This window comes from Mus pahari, chromosome 10 (assembly GCF_900095145.1).
Source record: "Mus pahari chromosome 10, PAHARI_EIJ_v1.1, whole genome shotgun sequence".
NCBI lineage: Eukaryota > Metazoa > Chordata > Mammalia > Rodentia > Muridae > Mus > Mus pahari.
In genome coordinates, this window is record NC_034599.1 from 57037182 (window position 1) to 57054223 (window position 17042).

Consider the following 17042-nt stretch of genomic DNA (forward strand, 5'->3'; position numbering starts at 1 on the left):
GAGAGAGAGAGAGAGAGAGAGAGAGAGAGAGAGAGAGAGAGAGAGAGAGAGAGAGAGAGAGAGAAAGAAAGAGATAGATAGATTGATTGTGGGCCCAGCCTGGATTACAAAGTGCCAGACAGTGCACCAGTGAGACAAACATCAATAACAGTAGAAATAAATCACTGAGATGGACAGCAGAAAAGAATCTAAAAGTGATTATGTCAAGTGAAATAAGCCAGACCTCTCCTCCCCACATCACATAGTATCTGACTGATCACATACATATAAAACTTCAGGAAATGCAAAACCACCCAGTGACAGATGGCAGGCCACTGGTTTGAGGTACTGGAATATAGTATGTGAAGAGGCGTGACAAAAAGGTTACATTTAGACATTTCTGGAGATGGTAAGTTTATTTACAATCCTGAATACAAAAGTTTCCAGAAATTTATTAGATGGTTTTAAGTGTGTGCAGTTTATTGTAGGTCAACTATACCTCAGTGAAGCTATTAAAAAAAAAAAAGCAGGTGGACTCCAAATATAAACAGTGGTACTTCATTTCACTGACCTCATTTATACTCATCATATGCAACATAAACAAATAAAAATTATTGCTTCTAATTCTGCTTTGAAATATTTTCCACTTCTCTATCATTGTTATAATTCAATTTGACAAGGCATGCCTCGATTCTCAGAAAATAGTGTTCTTTTGCTTATGTATTTTATGTATATGGGTATTTTATCTGCATGGGCATATGCAAGCCAGAAAGAGGCATTAGATTCCATGAGAATTACATGAGACTACAGTTATAGATAGTTGTAAGACACAATGTGGGTACTGAGAATTGAATTCAGGACCTCAGAAAAGAACAGCCAGTGCTTTTAACTGCTGAGCCATCTCTCCAGCCTCAGAAACTAAACTTTTGGTTTTTTTGCTTTTTGGAGACAGGGTTTCTTTGTGTAGCCTTGGCCACCTAAAACTCGATTTATAGACCAACCAGGCTGAACTCAGAGATTCACCTGCCTCTGCCTCCCAAGTGCTGAAATTCAAGGCATGTACCACCACTGCCTGATGAAACTAACATTCTTATCAATCATTTTAGCTAAATCTCAGAAGTCAAGTTTAATGACTGGATGGTTTTGTGTGTCCACCTGACACAAGTTAAGAGTCATCAAAGAGTCGTGAGGAAATGCCTCCACAAGATCCAGCTGTAAGGCATTTTCAATTAGTTATCAACTGGGAAGTGCCTAACCCACTGTGGGTGGTGTCATCCCTGGGCTAGCAGTACTAAGTTCTAGAAGAAAGCAAGCTGTGTAGGCCATATGAAGCAAGTCAGTAAGCGGCACTCCTCCACGGCCTCTGCATCAGTTCCTGCTTTCAGGCTCCTGCCTTGCTTGAGTTCCAGTTCTGACTTCCTTTGGTAATAAAAAGCAATGTGGAAGTGTAAACTAAATCAACAACTTCATCCCCAACTTGCTTTTTGGTTGAGGTGCTTCATGGTAGCAATAGAAACCCTAAGACAACAAACAAAACAAGTTTCTAGTTTTTGCAAACATTGTATAATTGAGACAAGAGAAATAAACTTAATGCAGAGATGGAGAAACTGTAATCATCATCCAACTCTTCTATCTTAGATCTTGAGTGTATCCATATGGCTTCAGTCAGTCACTGATGTACTCACTAATACAACATGTAGCATCTGCTATCTATTAGACACTATTAAAGTGCTGGGAATAAAATAATAAGCAACAGAGTTCTGAGATAATAAAGACAACTTAAGGGTCTACCCTCAAAGTCACTGGCTAAGAAGTTAAAATTATGTGTACTTAACAATAAAGTTGACCAGGAGGTGGTGGTGCACATTTTTAATCCCAGCACTTGGGAAACAAAGGCAGGTATATCTCTGAGTTTGAGGCCAGCCTAGTCTAGAGTAAGTTCTGGGACAGTCAAGGCTAAACAGAGAAAGACTACCAGCCTAGGGATATCAATCAATCAATCAATCAATCAATCAAAAAATAAACAAACCAAACGAACAAAACAATAAAGTTATATGAACATAGCTTTTATTTGTGGTCTATATTGCAGTCCCAAAAAGAACTTGGAAAAAAAACTACTAGGTCACAACACTAAGCTTACCAGTTTGCTAGTAATATTACATGTAAAGACATTGTTTTCCAACACTGTACATACTTCAGAAGCTAACATGCTTCATATGTAACAGGTGTTCCCACCAAAAGTTGTTGAATTCCTTGTTAAAAACTCAGCCTGCATTTCTTGGTTTTGATAAATCCACAATTATATAAGGTGCTAGCATTAGGGGATACCAAGATGGGTATATGGTAAAAGTAATTCTCTACACTATTCAATTTTACAAAAAAAAAAAAATACAATTTCAAAATAGAACACACCTTTAATCTGCATTTGGGAGGCAGAGGCAGGTGGATCTCTGAGTTCTAGACAGCATGGTCTACAGAGCTCCAGGGCAGCCAGGGCTACACAGAGAAACCCTGTCTCAAAAAACAAAAACAATGACCCCCCAAAAATATTGAACATTAAAAAAATAGGTGAACATTTTTTACCTCTAATAAATATTATATATCTCTATTGTGAATAAATTCTTTAAGTGGCCCTTTTACTTTATAATCCATCTTGAACAGGACATCTGATATTATCCCTACTGATCCAGAGTCACATAACCAGACAGTTTTCAGTAAATAAAGTATCCCCAAATTTTAGTTTTAGAAATAGAAGACCTTTTAAAAACTTACTGACAAAGCAAGTATCTTCTCTCTATACTATTAAAACAATGTAGAATCTAAATTTTTGTACAAAATATACAAATTCTGTACAACTTTTTAAAAGGTATATTTTATTATTTATGTTATTTATTATTTATTTCTGGGTATGTGTGTGTGCCTGCTCGAGTATATGCATGTGTGTCTAAGTGATCATGAAAGGGTGTCATATTTTCTGAAGTTGGAGTTAGTTGTAAGCCATCTGACATGGGTCCTGGGAACTGAACCTGGGTCCTTTGCAAGCACTCGTAATTGCTAAGCCATCTCTCCATTCCCCATCTGATTCTTACTGCTCAAATCACTTATTCAGCAATCACATTTAAGTCAAGCTTAAAAAGGTCTTTGATGTATGATATAAATTACTTCTATGTTATTAGCATGAAAATCTTATAAAATATATACTTTAAAATGTTAATACCAAGGCTGATTAGCTTTTTAATTAGGCAAATAAGTTTAGAAAAATGATGACTTTTATTTGCAATTTTTCTACTTCAATCTCTCACTGTTAACCAAAAATATCATGAAAATTCTGCTAAAACTCTTTAACTGCAAGCAAAGAAAGATATAGTTTTCCCCCTAAATGTTCTTCTGAATACCACCAAATAGCTTTTGTACTTTAAATAATTTCTTTTAGGTATCGACTATCTAATTTTTAAAAAACTGTCCCACACCCCAGCGGCAGGGCAGAACATGGACCCACAGCTTTCCTTCAAAGAACATAAGTACTGAATCAGTACTATAAACAAAAGTGCTACTGTCAAAGAATTGATCTAATAATAAAAAGAGCTATGGCCACTTGTCTTATAGAAAATTACTGCCGAATGCTGCCAGACTCCGCTTTTCTTCCTTCTGGGCCACTAGCCAGATACTAATCATTTTTAGACCCTTTCTAATTTTTGGTATGCAATATGATATACTATACCACATCTAAAGCAGACAGTATTTTAAATGAATGTTCTCTAAAATTCATCTCATATTCTGACATATATATGCATGTTCAGACTTTACCCATATGCATAGACACATACATTATATAATACATATTTATATATACATACACATTTGTACACACATACATTACATACATAGTTAGTCTTCCATATTTACTGGTTTCACACTAACCCAGGGTTGGAAATATTAGAGGGAAAAATCCTACACTGAACATATATGGATTTTTTTTCTAATCATTATTCCCTTAAAATAGAATCTGACACCTATTTGTATAGCTTTTACATTGTATAAGGAGCTAATATAAGTAACCTAAAGAGACGGACGTGGTGGCGCACGCCTTTAATCCCAGCATTCGGGAGGCAGAGGCAGGCNGATTTCTGAGTTCAAGGCTAGTCTGGTCTACAAAGTGAGTTCCAGGACAGCCAGGGCTATACAGAGAAACCCTGTCTCGAAAAACCAAAAAAGTAACCTAAAGAATATTGAAAATGGGCACTATGCCACTTCATATACAAGACTATTCATAGACTACTATAGACTACTCCCTGAGCATGCTGGGAAATGGATGAATACACATGAAGGACTGTAGAAGGACACACAAAAACTTGAGGTAACAATAACTGCATCTGAGACTTAGGTCTTTGAAATGTTATGATTTTTGTGATAACCATTCAAAACTTTTCTCCATTTAAGGGAAAAATGGGCCAGGAGTGAGTGGTGGTACACAACGTAGACAGATCTATGAGTTGGAGGCCGGTCAACTCATATGAGTTGGGGTCCACATAACAAGCTTCCTAGTTTAAAATATCCTCTAAAACAGTACTTGAGAAATCTTTTAAAAATCTTTCTTATAAGTATTTTAACATTTAATTGTTCTTTTAAAAAATCTGTTTATCACCGGACGGTGGTGGCGCACGCCTTTAATCCCAGCACTTGGGAGGCAGAGGCAGGCAGATTTCTGAGTTTGAGGCCAGCCTGGTCTACAGAGTGAGTTCCAGGACAGCCAGGGCTACACAGAGAAACTCTGTCTCGAAAATCAAAACAAACAAACAAAACAACAAAAATATCTGTTTACCATGCTCAATTTCATTATAATAAAAAGTACAAAGTAAAATCTTTTTATCAAATTACAATTTAAAAAAAAAACAAACCCAATACTCAATTCTGGCAGCATAGGGACTGCCATCTTTCCAGAAGCTCCAATGGTAATATGAGTATCTTTTCTCTACCCTGTAAATCAGTGGGGAGGGACTGAGAAGGAAGCAAAAGACAAAGGCCTGAAGAGACATGCCTTCTTCTAGGTAGAGCACCATCTGAACTCTGGAGATCATGCAGAGACGTGACCTGCTACAAATACCTCATTGTCAGTCTAGAGATCTATATAAAGTTTTTGCAACTCAGAATCTTCTATGTATACTCTATATGTGCTTATGTGTCAAATATATTGAAATGAAAGTAACTACTGATTCTAGCCAAGGAATGAATCTATATGTCCACTAAAACATCTACATTATTAGTAGCTGTGTTTTAAGAGCTAACTAAGAACTGTCAACAATCCAAATATCCAACAACAGAATAGGTACATATATCCACATACAATGAAATAATATATAGTAATGGGCAAAAAATAAACTACTGCTAATTTAAAGAAAAATGAATGAAGCTGGGTCACACAAAAACTTGAGGTCAGCCTACTCTACAAAGTGAGTTCAGGGACAACCAGGGTTACACAGAGAAACCGTCTCGAAAAAACAAAAACAAACAACAAATCAAACAAACAAAAAGAATGAATCTTACAGACACTATGTTGAATAAAGAAAACCATTTTTAAAAAACTTGCTTTTTTTAAAAAATGAAGTTCAAGAGCAAACAGCAAACACAATCTAGATTAATGGTGATGAGACAGGCAAATTACCTTAGGAAAGTACTAACTAGGATAGAGAATGAAGAAGTTTTATGATATCATATACATTCCGTATCTTTACTGGATTGGTGGTTACATGTATAAAAATTCATTAAGCTAACCACTAAAAATCATTCCTGGGCTAAGAAGCAGAAGACCAGTTCTCAATCTGTGGTTGAGGTTGCATATCAGATTATCCAGCATATCAGATCTTTACACTACAACTCATAACAGTAGCAAAATTATAGTTAAGAAGAAGCAATGAAAATAAATTTAAGGTTGGGAATTACCACAACATAAAGAACTATGTTAAAGGGTAGTAGCATTGGGGAAGTTAAATGCTGGACTGAAAGATGACTTTATTCAAATACACACCTCCACACTGTGTCCCTTCAGGAAAGTGATTAGGTTTTATGCCTTCTTTGTAGCCCTCTTAGTTGACATAGAGTTGGCACATATCAAGGCACATAAAAGATTATTGGTAGCCTGATACTAATAACTCAGTAATCTGTAAAGCCTTTTTTTTTTCCTTTTTTTTTTTAAGAAAAAAAAATAACAAGAGTAGGGAAGTAGATGAGTAAAGGCACCGAGGAGGCCCACATGACATGATCCAAGTTCAGGATTTTCTCTGAATCATTTCCTTAAGACTCTAAAATCCTCAGCATCACTTTTCTTGGAAGGAAAAATCAGGTCTCTAGTAGTCCTTTAAAATAAGAGGGGTTTGTTTTTTGAGACCAAGTCTCATTTATTTATTATTTAGCTCAGGGTGACTTCAAATTCAAAATCCTGTCTCAGCCTTCTCAGTGAAGGCTCATGGGTATTTGCCACCATTCCCAGCTCAAATAATAGGTTCACGTCAGTGTTCACAACTAGTTTGGCAGAAAATATTTTTTTAAGATTTATTAATTTATTTTATGTATGTGAGTACACTGTAGTTATACAGATGGTTGTGAGTCTTCGTGTGGTTGTTGGGGATTGATTTTAGTACCTCTGTTCCCTCTGGTCAACTCCACTTGCTCCAGCTCAAAGACTTATTTATTATTATACATAAGTGCACTGTAGCTGACTTCAGATACACCAGAAGAGGGTGTCAGATCTCATTATGGGTAGTTGTGAGCCACCATGTGGTTGCTGGAATTTAAACTCAAGACCTTTGGAAAAGTAGTCAGTGCTCTTACCTGCTGAGCCGCATCTTGCCACCCCAGCAGAAGAAAATATCTTACAGATAGGTTCTGTGATTCTGAGGAAGCTATTCAACCACTATTGCATATGTAATATCCTCATATGCTAAAGCTTTATGGCTAGTCTTTAAAGCCAAAGTATCGCAGATTCTCCTTTTGAGGTATAGGGGGTACCAAATAGACAAACTTTATAACCTACTTCTCCATTTATAAAATGAGTAAAATACCTATCAGTAATTAAAAATATCAAATAAGCAACCTAATTCAGGAAGCAGTATAGTAGTATGAAAAAGTATAAAACGTGGTATAAATCAGACCTCTACACATACTCACTGTCTGCTTCTTGGGAGGTAATGTCTGAGAGCATGTTAATGTCATAATTTGCTTTGAAAATGAAAGGCAACGAATTGAAAGCAACTATGAAGCCAATGTAAACACACACACATTAGCAAACACTGTTTTCCATGTAAGAAGCAGTCAAGGTACAACACCTATCAATCACCTATGTCCAGAACTGGAAAGCTGGCATCCCACCTGAGAGCTAAGGAATAGTAGTTGCCTCAAAGTTCTACACGACTTTCCTGTAAATTTTACTGTATAACTTAACTCCTATTGTACTGGGAGTCTCACTTCTTAATTTGAGGATTAGAACTACAGTTCTAATATCAGTGTGTGGGTGAGGCATGAAAAGATCATCTAGAAGAAGCTGAGTTTAGGAAAGCAGGACAGGTTGGACATGTGAGGTTAATTAATCTTGGACATTATGAAGACACTGCACCTGGCTTCTAGATTTCAAACATGTAAGTAGAGAGCCACCTATGTGTAAACAAGAAAGAGGGATGAAAAAAAACTGTCCTTGAATTCAGAAAAAAGATACAATTACAGTAAAAAATAAACTTACAGAAGGAATGAACAAAAATACTATAGAGAATAACCCAGGGAGTGGGGAAGAAGGGCCAGAAAGGATCTAAAATGCGCGGTGTTGAAGCAGAATGAAAAATCAGTAGTTTTCACAGCAGTAGGAAAAGGCGTGCTAAGCAGTGGAAAGAATCTAACTGCAGACTGAGTCAAGGAAACAGGACTGTTCATTCAGTAAGCAGCTCTCATTAGTGCAACTGGAGCTTGAGGTTTACAGTAGAGAAAATGCAGATGAGTCAAAGGGATGATGAAAGGCCTTGTAATGACAGTTAGGACTAAATCCTGGAGCTAAAGAACAATGGGTATTAAGTAAGGCACAATGAACAGATCCACATTGTTGAAAGCAGTATAAGGATGGAATTCAGGGGGCAAGCCTAGGGCCATTGACTAGAGAGCTCACCCATTCTACCACAGAATTGAAAAAGAACTAACATTATTGCATGGGTATTCTGTCACACAGTAAGGGATCAGATACAAAAAACAAAGATGCTAAAAATAAGACCATTGTAATATGCAAAGCTAAATGATCCAAAGAAAAGCACTTACCTTCATGAATGTGTATTCTAGAATTAAATACTTCCTATCTCTATAAAGAAGTTTCTGAAATCACACACACACACACACACATAATATAGAACTAGTTATATCTTGAGAGAATGAGCCACTCATTCTCTTTGCTTTTGTATATGTAATATTGTAGAGTCTGCAACAGAAAAACCGATGTAGTACAATCCCTGGAACTGAGGTTTGTACAAAGTATTGACAAGGCTTTTCTTGCATCCATTATTTATATATATACTTACACATGGAAAACCAAGGCCCTGAGAGACCAAGAATTATCAAAGGTCACACTATTAGCAGTACAGTGATGCTAGCACGCATGCCTCATAATTCCCTTTCTAGAAACTGCTTTAGTATATAACATTATGGTTCTAGAATTGTGAATGATAATACAAAACCCACTTTAGTACTCTCATTTGCAGCACTGTAATAATGAAACTATAAAACTATGTTTATGGTTCATATGCCACACAAGAAAAACACATCCATTAAATGTGCCTATGTTTGACCAAATAAAAAAATCTTTCTGGTCAGCGTGCATGTGCACACACACAAATGCTTTATACATATCAAATACCCAGTATCTTGAAAGTGTTTAACATTTAGCTGTATATTTTTTATCTTGTGCTCCCCACCTCACTTGTCCATGTACCTCCCATATTGTTTAGGTAACGGAAAGACTTGCTTTTTATTAGTACAAACAGGCAAATGTGGCAACACTGACAAAGGCCTGTAAATACTGTCTAGTTCACAAGCTTGCAGTATAGAAAATGTTTTTATTTTTGGATTTATCTAATGCTCTTGCGAGTAACATTGCTCACCGAAATGAATTCAAGGAGTATTAAAAGTTTAAAATCAGACAGCTCTCTACCATCCATACCCCTCCTAAGTACACCTACAAACATGGTTAAGTTCCATTTGTGTTTCTACAGATTTTCTTCACACTTACATCACAAAAACATTTTCAAAGAGGCAACATTTACTTAATGTTCAAACTCTACTGATCATAATTTAATTTTTGAAAAAATAATTTTGAAGGTATAGAGCTCAGCTTCTGGTTATCGCAACAAATGTTAATCATAACTCGGGATTATATAAGGAAAAGAAATGCTGATTCCCAAGGACACTGTTTTCGTCATCAGCACTGAAATGTAAAGGTTTTATTTATCTGTTGCTTCCTTCTCGACATAGGAGGCATTACTGCAATCACAGCATCATGACGCCTAACAGACGATCCCGCCTTTGCCTATGGGTTAGTCTACGCTTATTTTGAAGTTTGAAAGCCTTGGGAGAGAGGGAGAGGGAGAGGGAGAGGGGGAGGGAGGGAGGGAGGGAAGGAGGGAGGGAGAGATGGGGAGAGAGAGAGAGATTGAGATTGAAGCTTCTGAAATTTGGCTACTTTGTCATTTGTCATTCAAACTGAGTTTTTGGGCTTTGGTTTCAACCATATATTTGCTCAATTGATCAGTTTTGATGATCATAAAAGATGATACCATACTTCGGTGTGAGAAAATGAAAACCAACCTATTACCCAGCCCCAAAGCCCAAATTAGCACTACAGTACATTCCTTTGTTTGTTTTTACATGATTGCAAAATTCAAAGTCCCCAATCTTTCTGATTAAAAAGACAGAAGAAATTATCTTTAAAAACAAAACTGACAAGAAAAAGACTGGCAAAGCAAAGATACTTCCATTTGCCTGCTTTTATCATATTTTCTGTTTACAAGCACCTTAGCAATGTTTGCTTACACTAAGGTGACATTAGACTGCCTAACAAGGAGAATTCTCAGGCAAACGTACAGACATTCTGACACACGTTTTTAAACCACTCACAGGCAGATACCTGTAAGTCATTTTAAGTTCCACCTAAGTCTGGCAGAATCTTCAAGAACTCTGAAAGATTCAAACCACGGTAAAACTGATGCACCAGGATTCTCTAAAGGAGCTCTATAGGGCATCATTAACAGGTTGCCAATGACGCTTTTGTAGAAATCTGGACTTGAGACCATATATACATAATATGTTATACTTTTTTTTTAATTACCCCTCTTCCTTAGAAAGGATGCTTCTTGGCACTACCTATCCAGGCAAATTCAGGACAGATTTAACCATGAAGGACCATCAAACACTACCTAGAACAGAAAGCCTAAATCGCACAGCCGCCCTACCCTCAGATCTAAACCCTCACTCAACGACACTCCAGACAACATGCTCAAATCCAGTATTGCCCCTCTCCTCTCCTCTCCTCCGGAGATCAGACCTCCGGCGACACCAGCGCTTCCCCAAAGGTATCCTGGGGCAAAGAAAAGAAAACTGCGGAACAAACCCACTGTGTCTCCAACTAGGCAACTGCCCCGATCAAGCGTCCGACTAAGCACTGAGTTAAATCTCATCGAGAGAAAAAGAGACCAGATCGAAACCGTCAGACACCGAAAGCCACAAGCAGTGCCATGGGGTGGCTCCTGAAACCGGGTCTGGCACCCCTGGAGACCCAGAGACCACTGAGCCGCGCCCACGAGCAAAATCACCCTCCTTGTCGCCCCGAAAAAGAATGGGGACCATCACGCACAGTTACCGTCCCCCTCTGGGCGAAGCAGAAACCCCAATACAAATGCTGGTCTCCCCGTGCACGCTTCCCCCCACCCACTCACACCCACCCAGTCCGTTCTTTCCCGGGAGGGACCCGGGCATCGCCTTACCACCCCATGGCGACCTTAAACAAACCCAGGTCTCTGGAACCCTGACATCCTCCTGCTTCACCCCAGGAATGCCAAACGGACCCCTCTCCGCTCATAGGTCTCCCTGTGCCCTCCGGACAAGGCTAAACTGTATCCCGAGCCCCTCAACTGCACGGGATCGCCAGAAATGGTCTCCAAGTCCCAGAACCGCGCTATGCCAGCACACGGGCTCTCGGGCAGGACGCAGGAAGCGCTCCCGCGACCCTAGAGACCCGGGACCGTCTGGGCAGCCCCCCACCCCAAAGCCAAAGGAGCCCCGGGACCCCGGCCCCCGCCGCGTCACCAAGAGCCCCGCACTCGGAGCGCCGCGCATCCCCGGGAGCCGCCCCCGTCGCGAGCCCGCTTGCCACGGCCGCCCCTCAGCCACGACACGCCGAGCTCCCTCACCTGAGGCGCGTCGGCGGACGAGCGGCCCCCAGAGCCCTGAGGAAAACTGAAGCGAGCGGCGGAGACACGGCGGCCCAGGCCTGCGCTGCCGCAGCTCCAGCCTCTCGGCGAGGAAGCGCTCGTGTGAGGAGAGCCCGCCCGCTCGGCGCGCTACCGGGGAGCCGAGCCGCCGCCGTGCCCGCGGCTCTTCCCGCGAGATCCCAGCCACGGTGAGGGGCGAGGCCATGCCGGGGAGGAGAGGGCGGGACGGAGGCTCTTCGAGTGGCAGCCCCGTAAGCCTGTTAGAGTCGGCGTAGAAGGCGGGGACACCAAGAGGAGGGGCCCTGTTAAGGGGCGGGGCCACGCTGAGGGGCGGAGAGTCCTCGAATGACAGTCCCGGAAAACCTATCAACGGTGGCAGCGCAGAAGGCGGGACTCGCAGCCTCCTGTGACCAATTGCAAAGGAGTAGAGCTAATTCTCTCCTCCTCTCATCAATAAATCGCGGGCAAAGGTGTTGCTGACCCGATGTCAGTTTGCAACCTGGGCAGTTGCAGAGGTGTTTTCGATGATGTGGTTTAGGCAAAGTTTGGTCTTCTTCGGCCGCCGTAGAGACACTTGACTTAGCAGAGAAGCTGAACTTAATACTGCATAAACTGAGAAGCTGTTCGTTTACACTGCTCTCACTGTGAACAGGGAGGTCCCATCTGCCAGCCTGAAGACTTACAGCCTCAGTTTACTCACTTCGGTCTCCTCCTTTAGTGTAGATTTCCCCCATTTCGGACTCTCTTCCGTTTTTATTTTAAACGGCGATGATATTGTCACGGGTGCTATAAGCTCCAACCCAGTATATCTGGTCTAACAAAGGACCCTTCTCATTCATTTGTGCGTTCTACCTAAAGACTTCCACAAAGGCGAAGAGCGAAATCTCAAGTGAGTGCTAACCTAACAAATCCGAGAAGTACACGAGAACTTGTATCTACAGACCCTAGGGCCCAGTAATGTTTAGCACAGGTAGGGCATTCAATAAATCTGCAAGGAAGGAATGGAAACGGTGATGCGTATCTGTACTGGCCTCAGAAACTGGGCTTTCCCGGCCTTTCCCATTCCCCTCCTCACACTTAAGTCCCTTCTCTCTTTATTATACCCGCCCTGTAGCTTTCCTTCATCTTCCCCTAGTCTCCCTTGCCCACAACAAAAAGTAGCCTTATTCTTTCTCAAGGTTAACTCCTGCCCTTGTGGACTGGACCTCAGCCAGGCCCAGACTCAGCTCCCCCCTCCCACATTATCAGTTTTTTAGCTCCTTTATCCCCAGAACACACTTATTATCCCCTATTCTTTGAACAGAACACAACTGCCCTGCCAGTTCTATCCACTCGAGCTGCCCTGTCCTGAGAATCCCACATCTTAAGAAAATGAAAGTGTATTGTGGTCCCCACCTTCTCATCCCTTATTTCCCTGCTACAATGCTGCGTTTGCCCACACAATCTGCTGCTCTCCCAACAGTTTCAAAAGACCTCTCTCCTACTGGACAAATGGTCTCTTTGGTGGGACTTTTCCCCCAATGGCCTCTCGGAGGCCCATTGACAACGCTCAGGATGTCTTCCTTAGCGCCCTGCCTAACTGTGTTCTTTTCATTCTTTAGCTACTTTTTTTTTAAAAGTCCCCTCTCCTAGTTTGAAAATGGTTGAATATTGATGACTCCTTATCTTATTGCACACCTTGTGCATAATAAGAAAAAATGTCCACACACCACTGAACACTCTGAGAGCCACAAATTGGTTCACACAAAAGCTGTTAGAAAAATCCAGAGGGAAGAGAGGCGGCTATGAAGCTTGAGCTGGGTGGTAAAATACTAGGTTGGCCCATATAAATTAAAGGCAGAAATGGAAGACTTTCAGAGAAAATAGTCTAAACCAGAACAAAGATAAAAAGCGTGTGAGCTGAGCCAGGCTGTGAGCTGAGGCGGGCTGCAGGTTGGATGGCTCAGTAAATAGATTCCAGAATCCGGGGTGGGGGTGGGGGGCAAGATCAGAAAGGAGCCAGATAGTGAAAGGCCTTGAATACCAAGCCACAGTAATTGAACTTGATTTGGTGTTAAATGGGAAACCTGAACAAATTCAAATATTTGTAGAGGCTGTAAGGAAGCTAGGTGTGAAAGCACTTCTATCAAATGTGTATATATATATATATATATATATATACATGTATATGTATTATATATATATATATAAAATATACATAAAACAAGCTAACATCCTGTGACAATTTTTAAAAAGCTTACCATTTTTTTCTTAACAAATGTACTTGGTAAACGCAGATGGCCAAGTTGGGATTTTAAGTTCTGTTAACAGAGTCCTCTGCTGGAACTAGACAGGTTAAAGAGAGAAAACATAAAGAAGCCTTTTCCACAACACATCTCACAGCCCCTTGTGAGCATTAACATTGATTATCAACCTAACGGGGCTCTGGAAGCACCCAGGGCAAGTCTCTGGGCATGTCTGTGCGCATTTTTCTAAATCGGGCTAATTGAGATGGAAGAGCTAACCTAAAAGTGGGTGGCACCACTTCATAGGTGGGTCCCTAGACTACATACAGGAGGTAACAGAGCAGCACCGGCTTGCTCTCTGCTTGCTTCCAAACTGGGTGCAAGGTGGCTAGTTGACTCAAGCTGGTAGGGCCGCTGTCACTTCCAACCATAATGGATTTTGCCCTCTGTGAGTCAGAGCCAACCCTTTCTTTGGCAGGTATTTTGGTTCAGCAGTATTTAAAGTAACTAGTACCGGGCCAGGCCCACGCTGCAGAGGAGCTGCCACTCTACGGACACCCAGGCTTACCTATCCAAGCGTCTTTTCCACTCTAAAATAGTCATTTAACAAGCACTTCGAACGTGCAGGGATAAAGCCAGCAAGATTGCGCAGCTTATAGAAATCACCTTCGAGAACCCAGGGTGATAGGGGAAATGTGATGCCTGAAAGCTGTCCTCTGGCCTCCACACATGAGCCACGGTACATGGGCGTGCTCATGTGTGCACACACACAAATCATACACACTAATGAGTACATTGGGAAAAGCCCACATGGGCCTTGGAAATGGGCTCAGAGCCATTTGGGTGGATAATTCTGGGTACTTGTCGAGAGAGGTCTACCACAGTACAGTGAACTAAAGAGATTTATGAACACACACCTCTCAGCTTAATGGATCCCTGCTCCTTATGTAGAGGGGCCAGTGCAGAATCTTTTAAAGGTGGGTCCCTTTAAAGAGAGGATTAGCAGAGCCAATATGTTTCTTAGGGATTTATATTTCCTACCAATTTATATCTTGAATAAATCCATGTATTCTCTGTGTTCCCAGGAACTTAGCCCTTGTTCTATTGTCTCAGAGACAGGAATGTACTAAGAAAAAAAAAAAAAGACCCTGCACTCTTGCCTTCACATCCATATTGGCCCTCTTCTTTCCAACGTTCCAGTTTCGTGGATTGGGTCACTCCAGTGGGTCTCTCAATCATCGGTGTATCAGAAATCTGCTGAGAAAATTGAACAGAGATGAAGTGCTCTCAGCCAGAGGGACATCCAACCTCAGAGCACTTACCTTGTGTTTGATTTCTAAATAAAAATGCTTTGGAAGTCAGAAGCTCTGGCAGAGGCTGTGTGTGAAGGGCTCACGGGGAGGGCGGGTGCTGAAAAGGCAGAACGCCCTCTTAGATTGGGGCCCTCTCTCACCATCTGTCTCTACTGCATGATGCATCCATCTGTGGCCTGACAGTCATCGCTGTTCCCACAACCTCTCCATCTGGTACCAAGCATGTCCTTCCTTGTGTTTTGCTCTTAGAGCCACAGCAGGACCAGAGCTACCTTGGTCTCTGTTTTAGAGATCAAAGCATAGAATTCTACTCAAGGATTCTGCCACTCAGCAGTGGTGTTGAGGGTGATTTTAGCAGGAGGCTTCGGGACTTGCTTGATCCAGGCACTCGGGTCTGCTCATAGCCTTCCCACCACCTTCTGTGACTGGTGTTTGCCAACCAGCAGTAGAAGAGAACCAGCCTGTTTCTTCCTGAGGTTGTACCATCTGCAGCCTGTATTCTGGTCTATTAGTCTGAGTGACTACAACTGAACAGTTCTATCCCTGTTGGCAAGGATGCTTTACTGGTATCCCACCCGAGCAAACCCTGGCAAGAGTTACCTCCTGGCTAACCTCATCTTCACAAAGACCACAGAAGACAGTATTCCTCAAAAAGCTGGAAGAAGAGATGGCTCACCTGTAAAGAACACTTGCTCTTCTCGAAAAGGACCTGGATTCAGTTTCTAGCACCCACATGGAGGCTAGCAACCTACTGCTACTTCAGTTCTATGGGATCCAATGCAGTCTTCTGGCTTCTGTGGCCACTGCTTGCATGTGGTACACACATATGTGTAAGCAAAACACTCATAAGCATAAAGACAAAACAAAGAAGTTGTTGTTTTTTGTTTTGTTTTGTTTTGTTTTAAGTTGGAAGAAGAAATCCAGCTCTCAGATCCAACTTCTACTCCTCTAAAGTTTTAGAAAGTACCTATTTGGTTAGGTTGGAAGGCTGAAATTCTGTATGAATTGCCATGGTATTCATCTGTCCACTTACCGACCCCTGAGTACACCTTTGACTTTGTTTTGTTGTTGCAGTTTGTGTGATTGTTTGTTGAAGATAAACCACAAAGGGGAGAAATACCAACAGCCTTGTGCAGACTTACAAAGGTTCACAAGTGATTCAGTGCTGCTCCTCTCCAGACCTGGAGCTTACTGTCCTTCTCAGAAGCATGAAGGATACCTACCGACTCCTAACAAACAGTATGGCAGCAACAAGAGCTGGGACCCGGTTCTTAAAGGCATTGCAGCTTCTAGTTCTCTTTTCCTCACACCCTCACTGGAACCAACTGCTTGAGGACCTTCAAACAGGGGAGTACATAGCGGTAGACTTGACCACCAGGTAATCCTTATGTGAGTGACCTATCTTGGTGATCCCAGCTTAGCCCACAACATGGAACCTTAAGGAGATGTACTAATCAGCCTTTCTAGAGGAAGAGAACTGATATGATAGATAGACAGACAGATAGATAGATAGATAGATAGATAGATAGATAGATAGATAGATAGATAGAGACAGATAGATAGATACTACATGTACATATTTATATATCTAATGAATCCCATATATGGAATTTATTAGAATGGCTTACTGGCTATGGTCTGGTTAGCCCAACAATGGACCATCCTGATGAAAAGGCCAAGGATCTGGTAGTTGTTTGGTACATGAGGCTGGATGTACCAATCAACTCAGCCAATCTTCAGACTTTGTTAGAATTCTACCCCCACTCCCCTATGGGCTCTAATAATACCAAAAACCAAATGCCTCAGGAACAGCATAGCTGATCTTGCAATCAAGACTGAGGGCACACAGGCAAAAGCAAGGGCAACTCCTTCCAGGCACTTTTATGTGAGCTGCTGCCAGAAGGTGTGGCCCAGGTTTGGGGTGGATCTTCCCACCTCAAATGATGCAATCAAAAGCCAGTCATCGAGCCAGGCATGGTGGCACACGCCTTTAATCCCAGCACTTGGGAGGCAGAGGCAGGCAGATTTCTGAGTTCAAGGCCAGCCTGGTCTACAAAGTGAGTTCCAGG

The 17042-nt window shown here is 41.6% G+C and overlaps 1 protein-coding gene across 1 annotated transcript in view; it reads right to left on the minus strand.

Annotated features, from left to right (window-relative positions):
• Window positions 1–11575, minus strand: part of Glce (glucuronic acid epimerase) — a 67276-nt gene extending 55701 nt beyond the window's left edge. Inside the window, exon 1 of the mRNA XM_021206471.2 lies at window positions 11415–11575. The gene's annotated coding sequence lies outside the window, so the exon portion shown is untranslated. The remainder of the gene's footprint in view (window positions 1–11414) is intronic.
• Between the last annotated feature and the right edge of the window lie 5467 nt (window positions 11576–17042).